Source organism: Podarcis bocagei (genome assembly GCF_964188305.1).
Source record: "Podarcis bocagei genome assembly, chromosome: 12".
Lineage (NCBI taxonomy): Eukaryota > Metazoa > Chordata > Lepidosauria > Squamata > Lacertidae > Podarcis > Podarcis bocagei.
Window position 1 is genome coordinate 45,438,989 of NC_138137.1, and position 13,617 is coordinate 45,452,605.

Here is a 13,617-nt window from a genome sequence, read left to right on the forward strand (position 1 = left end):
TGATGAACAACTGTTTCTCTTTTTTAATATATATTTTTAATTGATTTTCCATTTTTAACATCATATTGTTATACATTGATACATTTTTAGCTCCACCAAGCCACTCAACTTCCCTCCGTTCCGTTGTCTGGTTTTTATAAATACACATCTTAATTCCACACATTTATACCATCTCAATTCTACATTTCTCCTTACTTAATCTAGACTTAAGGCGCAAGTAGAAAATTTCTTTCAATAAACGCTGCATGATTTATCTCAGTCCTGCCAGTGTCTTTACATGTTTACAATAACTGTCTATTGTATTGAATAAATTTACTCCATTCTCTCCGGAAGACTAGGTCGCTCTGGTGTTGGATTTTCCCCATCAGCCTTGAAACAACTCTGTTTCTCTGTAGCATCCGAGCCAGGAGAGCTGATGCAGGTGTTGGAATGCAAAGGGCTGGATGAGAGCCAAAAAGCTAAAGTTGAATCCTAATAAGATGGAGGCTTTGTGGGCGCTTGGTTGTCTCGTTCAGGAATTCCCATGTGGTTGTACTTCCCCTTAAGGATCAGGTTTGAACCCTCTTTGTAGATGAAGGTCCAAGCGGCATCGAAGACTAAGAGAGTCTTCCCCCAACTCCAGCTGGGTGACCAGTTATGACTATCTATGGACAGGGATAGCCTGGCTCCCATGGTTCATTGTGCTGAAATCTCATGCCTGGATTATTACAATTCATTCTACATGGAGCTGCCTTTGGGTCTGACTCAGAAGCCCCCGTTAGTGCAGAATGCTGCAATGAGATTGCTTGTGGAGGCAGCTTGCCATCAACATCAAACACCGGTGGCTGCTGGCTGCTTAGGAGAAAATGGCCTCCCATAAGCGAAAAAAGGATGGGCTATCATAGGTATATGGACCTCCTGCACAGATTTCTTTGCATAAATGACAAGCACTGGGCAAGTTTGTGCTAATAGCTGATTCTGCCTTTCCCCTCCCCATATACACACAGACATACAATGATCTTTCTGTTTTTCTTTTATTTTTCTTGTTTCTTTCTGAATATAAATATTCAAAATCTAATTTTAAAAACCATATAAATAAATGAACAAGCAAATAAATAAAATGCAATAACACCAGTACTGAAAGTTCTGCACTGGATGCCCATTTGCTGAACCAGGTTTAAAGTCCTTGTTTTGACCTATAAAGCCATAGAAAGCTTGGGGTTCAGGGAGAAATTCAATTCAGTTCATGCTCAAAGCTGAATTTATCCAATCTGGACTTTCACAAATTGAAACCTAGCCATTTAAATTTGCATTTACCTGCAGTCTGAAATTTGCCACTATCTGAATTTTGCTGTTCTGTTGTCCAACCAAGCAATAATTACAAAAGTGCATATATTAGGTAAATGTGTCCGTAAAAAATGAACATGTTAGTGAAAATAGCATTAGCAATGCATTATATTGGGGGAAATGGCTCGCAGAAATATGTACATTTGTCAAAACTGCATACAAAAGTGTGTCTGTTAGGAGAACTGCACTAAAATGATGGATAATTTTCATGAGTGTTTTTAAAAAGAAAAATCACAGCTTACTACAGAAACGTGCAAAACAAAAAAATTAAGACTGGAAAAAAGAGAAATGGAGAGAACCAACATTGACAGATCCTTCCCTCCATCCAGGGCCGTCTTACCCATAGGCACTAGGCGTGCAGGGCACCCAGGTGCCAGGCTCTTAGGGGCGCCAGGCCAAGAGTTGAGTCCGGGGCCCAAGAGTTGAGTCCAGAGAAGAGCCCACTCATCAGTCAGAGCGCCGTGGCAGGCTCTTCTGCGCCGTGAGTTGGGTGATGACCAAGCTAGCGAGACATTGAGGTGGCCGGCTGGCTCCGCCCTCCTGCGTTCCTGGGACTGGGCAAACTGGGGGGAGGTGCACCGGGTGGATCTTTGCACCCCGGCGCCACATATGCTTAAGACAGCCCTGCATCCATCCCTACTTAGAATCCACAGACCTGCTTCTTTATGCACCTGCCTGTACTTTGTGGTCATCAGGGCATGTTGCTCTTCTCACAGTGCCAAAGGTCTCCAAGATGCAGTCTCGGGCAACATAAGAGGGCATTCTCAATACTGGCACCTTGACTCTGGATGTGATCAGAGCCAATGCTAATGAAGTTTCAACAGCAGGTAAAAATGTGACTGTTCACTAAAGCATTTTGCTAAAGTGGTACTCCTTGCTATGCTGATACAGTGGTACCTCGGGTTACAGACGCTTCAGGTTACAGGCACTTCAGGTTGCAGACTCCACTAACCCAGAAATAGTACCTCGGGTTAAGAACTTTGCTTCAGGATGAGAACAGAAATTGCATGGCGGCAGCGGGAGGCCCCATTAGCTAAAGTGGCACCTCAGGTTAAGAACAGTTTCAGGTTAAGAATGGACCTCCGGAACAAATTAAGTTCTTAACCCAAGGTACCACTGTAGTAGTTATATTGTTAGTGTAATGTCTGTTTTTCTACTGAGTTGTATTTAAATGAAATATTCTTTTATTGTCCACTGCTCTTTGTTCTGGGCTCATGTTAGCAATGGCAGGTTATAAGCAATGTAAATAAAATAAACAGGGGAGATGCCAGGTTTGAGAAGGTGGAACCAGGCCCTGATCTGACTCAGGCCTCAGGCTGATGCCTTCAGACCATGCTAACAGTTATTTTTAAAAACTTACATTTTTAAACCCACCCTCATAGTGTTATTTAAGGAGGCAGCATATTTGTGGTCTACAGTGTTAGAATCTGACCTCAGATGGAAAAGAGTGAGATGGAGAGAGATTGAGGCCCAGTTTACACACAGCATTTTTATTTTTATTTTAAATGTTTTTAATAAAAACAACAGTTTCTAATAAAACAATAAACAAACATGTCACTCTTTTTGTAGGTCCTTGCTTGAAAACAACATCCATGTTTGGAGACTTTTCACTAAGGATCTGTCCTGCTGTATTAGAGGGTTTCCCGCCATTAAAAATTCCAGAAACCAGAGGCCTTTCTCCTGGGCATAGTCGGCCAATTGGTGCCAAAGAAAGATAGAACTTTTTTTATGTATGCTACAACAGCAGCAAGAATACTTATTGCAAAGTATTGGAAAACACAAGATCTACCCACCCTGGAAGAATGGCAGATGAAGGTGATGGACTATATGGAACTGGCGGAAATGACTGGCAGAATCCGAGACCAGGGAGAAGAATCGGTGGAAGAAGATTGGAAGAAATTTAAAGACTACCTTCAGAAATATTGTAAAATTAATGAATGTTAGAATGATGCTGGATAGAAACTAAGTGGTCTTTAGCTGTAATGTTATAAGAGAATACGAGAAAATGGTTATTAACAGGTAAAAACTGTTATAACATTTTAAAATTGAAGGTTAAGATGATTGAAGAGGGGAGGGATTTGCTGAATTAAAAATCTGAATTGGAATACAGAGAAGGGAGGCGTGAGGAGGTCCGGGAAATAAGCAAATGAAAATATGTGATGGAAAGACTGAATTGTTTTTAACTATTTTTATTTTGTATTTTTTCTGTTTTTTTCTTTTTTCTTTTATATTTGGTAACTTTTTTGAAAATCTCAATAAATATCTTTTTTAAAAAAATAAAAATAAAAATTCCCATAATATTCCTGTGAGTCCTAACCAAATTGTTGCATATGCCTCAATCACCCGACCGAGGTGCATGGTATATTCTTATTCCTAACGGTTATTTGTTCTCAGCGGCTCTCGTTAAGTTCCGCAGAACAAAGAGAACAGGCTGCAAATTGAGGTGCTATTGCAGGGAAGATAAACCTTAGCCGGACCCCCCCTTGCCTCAGGCACCCCAAAGTGAGTGTGTCCCCACTTCTGTGGCATTCTCAAGTCAAGTTCACCCTTTCAATTTCTATCATAAATGAATTTACTCCAAGAGGAAAAACAAAACTGCTGCATCTCTTGGGTGCTGAGATCGGCAGACGGGGCCTGCTTGGTAGTTGCTCCATCTTCAAAGGCTCAAGGGATGGTGGCCTGGAAAAGGGCCTTCTCAGTGGTGGCCCCTAAGCTGTGGAACTGCCTTCTCACAGAGCTGTGTCTGGTACTTTCATTACCTAGCTTCCGGCAAATGTTGAAGAGGCACCTCTTTGCCCTGGCTTTTAATACTTGAGGTGAATATATTTAGGACCCACCTTTTGTGATTTTATGTTGCTTTAAACTGTTTTTAGTGGCAGGTTTTTATAAATTATTTTTATTGGTTTTACATATAATCACATTACGTAACATCGTTCCCTCTTATTTTATCTCTTTGGCTCAACTGAGCCAGACGACCTCCCTCCCTTCCCTCTGATGGTTTACAAAATTAAACTCTACATCTTTACATTACGCTTCGTTTCCTATCCTTGTTATATCATTACCTAAACTATTATATTACTCAACTTGAATAGGTAGCAATTTCATCTTACATATCTTCAGATAGCCCTGCTAATGATGTTAATTGCTTACAGTTGTATTTCAAATATAATAATAATAATAATTTGTTCCAGTCCTTTTGGAATGCATGGTCTCGCTTGTTCTGGATTCTCCCAGTCAGTTTCGCCAGTTCTGCAAAGTCCATCATTTTCATCTTCCACTCTTCTTTTGTTGGTAACTCCTATTGTTTCCATCTTTGAGCCAACAAAATTATTGCCGCAGTTGTTGCATATACAGTCAGTTACACTCAGGTTACAAACGCTGCGGGTTGCACGTTTTTGGGTTGTGTACTACGCCGAACCCAGAAGTACCGGAACGGGTTATTTCCAGGTTTCGGCACTCGTGCATGCACAGAAGCGCAAAATGACATCACGCGCATGTGCAGAAGCACCAAATCATGTCACGCATGTGTGCAGACACAACGCTTCAGGCTGCGGGTTGCAAACGTGCCTCCTGCACAGATCACGTTCACAACCAGAGGTATGACTGTAAGAACAATTTTTTATCTTGTCTCAGTATCTCTCTGCCCACTATACCAAATAAAAAAGCTTCTGGGATTTTTTTAACAAAGGTGTTTTAAAACATTTTCTTTAACTCATTACATATCATTTCCCAGAAAGCTTTTACCTCTTTACATGTCCACCACATATGGTAAAAAGTACTGTACCTTCCTTTTCCTTACATTTCTAACATTCATTTTTTTAATCTATATATTTTGGGCAGTTTGTGATTTTAAGCTGCTTTAAACTGTTTTTAGTGTTTTAATGTTGTAACCGGCCCTGGAATCTTAGGGCAAAGGGCGCAGGCAGTTAACAACAGTACATTGTGGTGCTGAAGGCTCCACCATCAAGGAAACCACATGCACACACACACACTTCCTGCAAACACAGAGATACAATAATGGGCCCTCCGTTGGTGAATAGTAATCCCTGCCTCCTTACAGATTTGTTGTTTCAGTTAATGAGATCAGGGCTGACGATCACTTCCCGTTCCCCAAGTTATAAGCAATTAATAATCTTCAGAAAAACATTCTGTCCCAGTCTGGACAATGGAAGCATTTACCCATTTGCATCGATGAACTGACACACCTCACAGGTGTAAAATTACTCCTGCGTGGGAGCCGTGTCTGCTGACTTGGCAACCGGCCTCCCTTTCCTATGTGAAATGTTTTGGATCAGATAATTTCACTGGTAACGTTGACGGATTGTGTTCTCAGGCACAAAATGTGCAAGAGGGGTAGGGACATCCTTAAAAACAAAGATCTTGTTTGCCTGAAAAATGTTCCTGGCTATAAAAATAATGTAGTCACACACACAAAAAGAAGTAAACCAGCAAATCCATATAAATGGAATCATCTCAGAACTGCGTGGTTCAGTGTGCATGTGCTCTCTTCCAAAGCATTCAGCAATCTTTAAGGACAGACATGTGACTGAGCTACTGTAAATTCCATCAGATGAAAACAGAAAAACATCAGCTGGTAAGATATATTTCCCCCCCACCCCCGGCTCCTTAAGCACAAGTAACACGGCACACTATTCATCGTTCAACGAATCATATTTATTTCTCTATCATGCGTCTCAAAATTAAGGTCAAATGATGGTTTTATGCACGCACAGAGGGAGAGAGGGAAAGACTCAACTTCACCAATACAAGGTATCAAACTAATTGTGCAGCTCTTGAAAACAGTAATTTCTCCTGAAGCATTGTGTGTGCGTAGGTGCGCCCAGCTCGATAAATGCCGGCTGTGGATCTCCACCTGCCAATCAAGCCTTTGACAGACTTTCTTCAAAGAAAGAAAGGATTCGGGGAAGACCTACATCTGATGAAGGCAGGTGACAGCTTTGGGCAAGGAAACGGACAGCTTCGCCTTTGCTCACAGAAGGTTTTTGACAGTAGCAGGTAAGAATCACGCCATCCTGACTGAAAAGAGTGGCGGCAGGAAAAATCTCTCTAGAAGAAAGGAGTGTTGGTCTGCAATCCATCGATCAATTGCTCTAGAGGTTAGACAATTCCCTCAAATCCCCAGTCTTCAAAGATGAATGCATTGAGGCTATCCTATCCTGGTAATAAGTCCCATTGATGTCAATGGGGTTTCAGTACCGACAGGAGGCAGTTTCTTATGTTCCTGTCTACTTCTGAGCGGACATGCATAAGACTGTTCTCTTGAACCTTACACATATATCTTCCAAGGAGATCAGAGTAGCATACATGGTTTTTACTCTTCCATCCAATTTTATCCTCACAACAACCCTGTAAGGTAGGCTAGACCAAAAGACAGAAACTGGCCCACAAAGTTGCCCAGTAAAGCTTTATGGCTGAGCAGTGCTTTGAACCTCTAAACTACAATACAGCTGACCCTCTAATATGCGGACTCTCAGGGCAAATCTCTTTCACAACCTCACTACCTGTATTATTTACATACCCCTGATTTTCTTTTCATTGTTGTTTTATATTTTCTTTGTGTATAATTACACACACACACACACACACACACACACACTACACTGGGGCCCGCCCCCCCCCAAAAAAATTTAAGCCCTCAAACTGCTTTTAAAACTAAAATAAATATAGGTTCCTGGTGGATATACACAGAGCATTTCCACAAACCTTATTTCAAAAAGTAAAAAACCAGGACACCCCAAAAGTTGCTGAGCTCCCCCCCCCCAAGTCAATTCCGCCTTTGAAATCCCGGTAATGTCCAGGAAAATCCGGACATATGGCAGCCCTAACAAACCTCCCCAGTAGAGCTTCTTGTTCTATTAGCATGAATTAGAAAACCTTCACTGTGGGCATGATGACTCAAGCTGCACACTTTTATTATTCCATTATTTTAGCATGCTTATATTTCTCCTGAGAGAAATGTGAGTGGCTTAGAAAATATTCTCGCAAGGAAAATCTTAGTCACAGCATCAGGAACAGGAAGAACATGGTATCTTTACAGTGGTAGAGATAGATATTCAGGTAGCATTGTGCACCCCCATCCTTGATCTTCCTTAGTGCCAGCCCTTGATAGGCAGGAAAGCCCATCGGTGATCTCTAAGGCAAGGGGCAGCTGGCTCTCTGCCCATGATGGAGGCCAATCTTTCCTTACCAGCAATTGGCAGTTGCCGGGCAACAGTTCCTGCTAAGGACCTCTGAGGAAAGGTAGTGGGATTGAGGACCAGAGGCAGTATGAGAGAGCAACAGCGGGCCTGGGCTATTGCCTTCCTGTTTGTTGGTTTTCCTGAGGCATGTGATTGGCTGCTGTAGGGAGGACCACAGTGGTAGAGTATCTCCTTTGCATACAGAAGGTCTCAGCTTCAATTCTGGCATTTCCCACCCAAAATAGCCACTGCCAATCATCATGGGCAATACTGAGCCAGGAGAACCAATGGGCTAACTCGATATACAGCAGTTTCATGTGTTGCTGGACCAGACAACCCTTTTGTTTGATCCAGCAGGGCTCTTCTCGTGTGCTTAAATCACATGGATCAACACCACAGTTGGTTGCCAAGTCCATCATATGCAAAACGGAAAGATGAGCTGAGTGACAGGAGGGATTGCATGAACAGTCGCATTAACAGTTTTACAACAGGGCTGATGGTGCATTAATCGCCGCCAGTTTCCTGAGACTCTCCTTGACTTCCCTGTCCTGTCTTGCCTGGACTGCTTCCCAGTATTGACGATTTCACAACTGCTCCCAGCCAATCATTCCATTGTCTCACCGGCGTCATTGACAGGAACGACTCAGCAGTACGTCACCGACATTCTTTGCAGGGTGAACCTGGTCACCATCATCATCTCAATTCACGGACTTTCCCCTCTTGTCTCAGACAAGTAGAGCATATCACCGTTTATCTGCCCACATGTCAAATCAGTTCTCTTCACCTTCCAGACTCTCTCTGCCTTGCAGGATTGCCAGAATGAACTCTGGAGAGGGTGTTTCGGGACATGTGTGTTCAAGCCTTTGTCCTCCTTTCAGTGGATTGATTCAGACAAATTATTTTAAGATAATACACAGTGCTTAATACCTCCAGTGCTTAACTTCCACAGAAGCAAGGGATAATAACCCTGTTGACCCTGAGCAACGATCAAAGACACGTTTCGTCCCAATTCAAAGTCCTAACAAATGCACCACAACAACCTATGCTAGCCCATTGCATTGTAAAGCCTATAACTCTCCAGATGTTTTTGGACACAGACTGTCTGGGATGACGGGGGTTGTAGTTCAATGGCATCTTGATATCATGGACTGGCTGGATGCAGAGGAATGGTGGGAGGCAGCAGCTGAGGAACTCCCAGGGAAAGAAGGCTCAGAGCAAGGGGACTGGTGGTGGGATGGTGATGAGTGGTCAGAGGGAGCAGACTGGGAGGAGGTGGTTTTGGAAGCTAAAGAGGCAACAGTATTTAGTGAGCAGGAAGAGGCTGGGGCAGAGAGCAGTCCAGTCTCAGAGGCAGAGGAGGAGGGGAGCCAGTAAAACAGAGATGAGATACGCTGCTGAAGAATCCAGGGAATTTCCCCCTCCTGCTGCAACCAGCTCCCCTCCAGGTCTCCCAGAATACAGTCATACCTCGGGTTGAATGTGCTTCAGGGTGAGCACTTTCAGGCTGCACTCTGTGGCAACCCAGAAGTAACGGAGCATGTTACTTCTGGGTTTCACCTCTCGCGAATGCGCAGATGCTCAAAATGACATCACACGCATGCACGGGAACTGCAAAACGCGACCTGCACACACGCAGACACACCGCCATGTTCTATTCAGGATGCAAACAGGCCTCCGGAACGGATCCTGCTCGCATCCCGAGGTACCACTGTACAGAGGAAAATGTAGAGGGCAGAGGAAAAAGAGACAAGACTATGGAGCCTTAGGCTACTGGGGGAGGAACTGGGGAATAATAATAATAATAATAATAATAATAATAATAATAATAATAATAATAATAATAATAATAATGTTCTATTTATACCCCACCCGTCTGGCTGGGTTGCCCCAGCCACTCTGGGCAACTTCCAACACACACAAAAATAATAATAATAAAACATCAAACATTAATAGTAACAATCAGATCCTATATAAAAAGTCACAATAACTTTAAAATAAACCATAGAAGTCATAGAGAGTGGTGGGAAAGCAAGGACCTTCGGTCCTCACAATGCCTCATTGAGGCAAGACCTACAGGGAAGGGTTGCTGTGAACACTAGGCCTGCACTGTTTTGGTTTCTTTGACTAAAAAGTTAACTTCGCTGACACTGGGTATTTTATTACAGACTCACTCCTGCACTCTGGCTCCTGACACTTGAGAACCACAGGCTCACCAGCCCTGCCTTAAAGGACGTCTGAAAGTTTCAAACATCCAGCAAAGTTCTGCTATAGGCCCCAATATTCACATTCTGGCCTTAGGACATGACATTTTGCAGAGGTTCCTGGCTGGATGCATGTATTCTGCTGCAAAATTCCCATCTCACCCCAGATTTTTCACTGAAGTATTAGGTTTCATTTGGCCACCTCATGACAAGAGAAGACTCGCTGGAAAAGACCCTAATGTTGGGAAAGATTGAGGGCACAAGGAGAAGGGGACAACAGAGGACGAGATGGTTGGACAGTGTTCTCAAAGCTACGAACATGAGTTTGACCAAACTGCAGGAGGCAGTGGAAGACAGGAGTGCCTGGCGTGCTCTGGTCCATGGAGTCATGAAGAGTCGGACACGACTAAATGACTAAACAACAACAACAATTAGGTTTCATAGTAAAACTGGAACTGTACAGAGTGCAAAACACATCTCCCCAAACACCTTCTTGTGAGTACCATGTTTGTACACTTTAAATGTATGTCCATAGGTGCTTTGAGGTATTGAGGAAAACCAAGTAAAATTGGACTAAGGCATTGAATTCAAGAAAGCAGACAGAGTTCCTTCTCTAGAACATTTCTCTTGCCACATAATACAAGATTATGTAAAAATGTGGAGTTCTTTTCCTACCTATGAATCAGGGACCATACTGTTTTCTAGCAATTATGAACTATACGTACAGCTGTTGAAAGAGTCAAGGAACATCAGAACACCCAGGCAGTTTTCCTGGGGACTCGTAAATTAAATGTCTTCAACGCTGAATAGATATAAAATTAGATCTTGGTAGTTGTCAGGGACTGGCAGGGTGCCAAGGAACAGGTGGCAAAGGCTGCAAGGCCAGAGGATGACCCAGGGAATGGGACAGCAATTTCTGGGGTCTGTACCTCCCACAAGGCAGGAGCTAGGGGGCTGGAGGCAGGGGAATAGTCCGAGCAAGACAGGATCAGGGATGGGTGCAGGATGTGGGGAAGGAGCCAAGGTAGCAGGAAGAACAGGACACACAATGAACGGAGGAAAATATAGTGCCATGGGGTGGGCAGTAGAACCCCCTCTGTCCCCTCTGGACCAGGAGGGGCCTGAAGAGACTGGCACTACAGCTGTCAGGGCTAGAGCCAGACTCAGGTCAGCACGAAAGACGCAGGGCTCCATTGTCAGTAAAGTTAACTCTTCATTCAAGGAAACGGCAAACAACTCAGCAACACTTCCCAGTAGGTCTTGCCCCTGTGGAGCAGTTGCCAGGACTGAAGGTCCCTGTCTTCCACCCTTTCTAAGGCTTCACCTCTCCCGTATGTTTCCCAAGCAGTCTCAAATGACATCTGTGCACCTCTGGACTCTGTTCTGCTCTCAATATTCTGCACGTTCTTAGAGATCAGCAAGGAGGGGAGCTTGTCGCAGCAGGAGGGGGAGAATCCTTGGATTCTGAAGCAGCCTCTTGAGCCACCTCCTCTGCTTCAGCCTCGGGGTCTGAACTGCTCCCTGTCACAGGCTCTTCCTGCTCACTAAACCCTGTTGCCACTTCAGCATCCAGCTCCTCCCTCTTCTCCCTTCTCCATGTCCCACCACCAATCCTCTGGCTCAGAGCCACCCTCCTCTGGGGTTTCCCATGAGGGGTCCCTGGCTGGTGCCTCCCACCGCTCCTCTTTGTCCGGCCAATCCCTGACAGTGGCAACTTTTGCATAGAAGTTGTTGCAGGTCGCTTGCATGCGCCCCCATCAGACAAAGGTACATAAGCTTGGGTGAAGGAGTGGTTGTGCTGTTGCTCCAATAGTCCAGCTCAGAGTACAAGTTTGGGGAGGGGATGCCAGCAGCTATTTAGTCGCCAGAAGCGTTTGTGTGTTCTGTGCACCTTAGGAGCTACCGCAAGACTGTGCTTTGTCAATAAAGAATTAAACTACCAGTCGTTTGTCCTCCTTGAGCTGGGACTGCTCAGGGCAGTAGTTTGTCGTGATTCATAACCATTTACATGGTGGCCCCACCCACAGCAGAATTACTGTTTAGTTCTGTGCATGCAAGACCTGGAACTCGGAGTAACCCCGTGCATATTAGCATAACTTTAATTCCTTTGTGAAGCAGGCAGCAGAGTATAAGAATTATGTAACTGCATAGATTTAGTCACAAATGTGTGCCATTATGTATCAGGCTGCAAGCATAACCCAAAGGAGGGTGGAAGTCTTGATTAGCAGAGTGCAGAGTGCCCTAGTGAAGTAGCATATGCTCTGATTGGCTGCGTAATTCAGAGGGAGTTTTTACCTCTGTATGTTTTAGTGTCTCCCTGCTAAATACAAGGCTTGAAGTCTGAAAAACTCTCCTCAAATTGCTCTCTCCTCAGATTGTACAGTTTTTGTCCAGTGCCCTCAGTAATTAAGATTTATTTTATCCCTGGACTCCATCCGTGTTATTTACATGACTTTTCTCACAAAATGCATGGTACAATCTTTCTGGTACTTTACTGCTACAGAATGTGGGTAGAGGACTATCCTCAAAAAACTATCTGTGTGAAGAATCCCACATAAGGGATTATGGAAGAGAGTGCATCTCTTTTACTTTCCCCACCCAAAGCTCCTGAGCTCTATTGTCTGCAATTTTGTAGGATTCATCCACTCTGGAGGGGTTCTTGTACCTGTAAATTTCATCCACTTTTGCCAAAAGGGGAAAATGTTATAGACAGTATTAAGAGTTTGTGGGTGCTAGACACTGATAAATTCCTGGGACCAGTAAGTGTTAGAATTTAATCATGGCTCAGGGTGTTTAAAAACTGGCACCAGACCAGTGTGCATTAAGTTATGTACTAGACCAGGGATGTCCAACAGATTGATCGTGATCTACTGGTAGTTCCCTGGGAGGTTTTGGTAAATGGTCGATCACTGGGTCCCTTTCCTTAGCATTGGTAAAATCGAACCCGGCCCCACCCCCTCACACCATCCTCCATTGTTGCACGATCTGTAGAACAGAAGATGGAGTTTACTCAGTGAGGCTGTTTGTTTCCCCAGCAATTTGTTGGTTCCTCTTTTTCCCCCAAAACCCTTTAAAAACAGGGCTCCTCCATAAAAACAGGGGTAGATGACTGCCAGTTTTTAATTCTGTAAGTAGACCACAGTCACTTGGGAGCTGGCCACCCCTGTACTAGACACTTCTATTCCCCTGGAACCAGCAAGTGTCAAAAAATAATTACACCAGGCTAGTCTTCTTTGTTGATATGAAAGCCTGGTTGATGGGCCTTTAAAACACAAAGGATCAAAAGGGACTGCATTGTGCCCTAGTTGGCATTTCCACATCATCTTTGAAGGCAGCACTGAATACAGCGCATTACAGTAGTCTAACCTGGCTGTGACCAACACATGGATTATTGAGACAGCATGCAATCTAAGATGATAAAAGGCACTCCTAAGCACAGATGTTGGGACGCGGGTGGCGCTGTGGTATAAACCACAGAGCCTAGGGCTGCCAATCAGAAGGTCGGTGGTTCAAATCCCTGCGATGGGGTGAGCTCCCATTGCTCGGTCCCTGCTCCTGCCAACCTAGCAGTTCGAAAGCGCTTCAAAGTGCAAGTAGATAAATAGGTACCGCTCCAGCGGGAAGGTAAACGGCGTTTCCGTGCACTGCTCTGGTTCGCCAGAAGCGGCTTAGTCATGCCGGCCACATGACCCGGAAGCTGTACACTGGCTCCCTTGGCCAATAAAGTGAGATGAGCGCAACAGTCAGGGGTCCCTTTACCTAAGCAAAGATGTTGTGTATGCTTCCACAGGCAGTGCTGAACCCAGGAAGTATGCACGAGAAAAAAATCCAATAAACTTTCTGTCAATTGTTATGTCACAACAATGCTAGCTGAGCAGCCTCTCAAACAT

General features: G+C 44.2%; 1 long non-coding RNA gene across 1 annotated transcript; it reads left to right on the forward strand.

The window, feature by feature from the left end:
* Nucleotides 1-5,942: 5,942 nt before the first annotated feature.
* LOC308569747 lies at nucleotides 5,943-11,669 on the forward strand. The gene is made up of 3 exons (XR_014000795.1): nucleotides 5,943-6,342; nucleotides 9,692-9,914; nucleotides 10,163-11,669. It is a non-coding gene; the product is annotated as an uncharacterized lncRNA (long non-coding RNA).
* The last annotated feature ends 1,948 nt before the right edge of the window (nucleotides 11,670-13,617 follow it).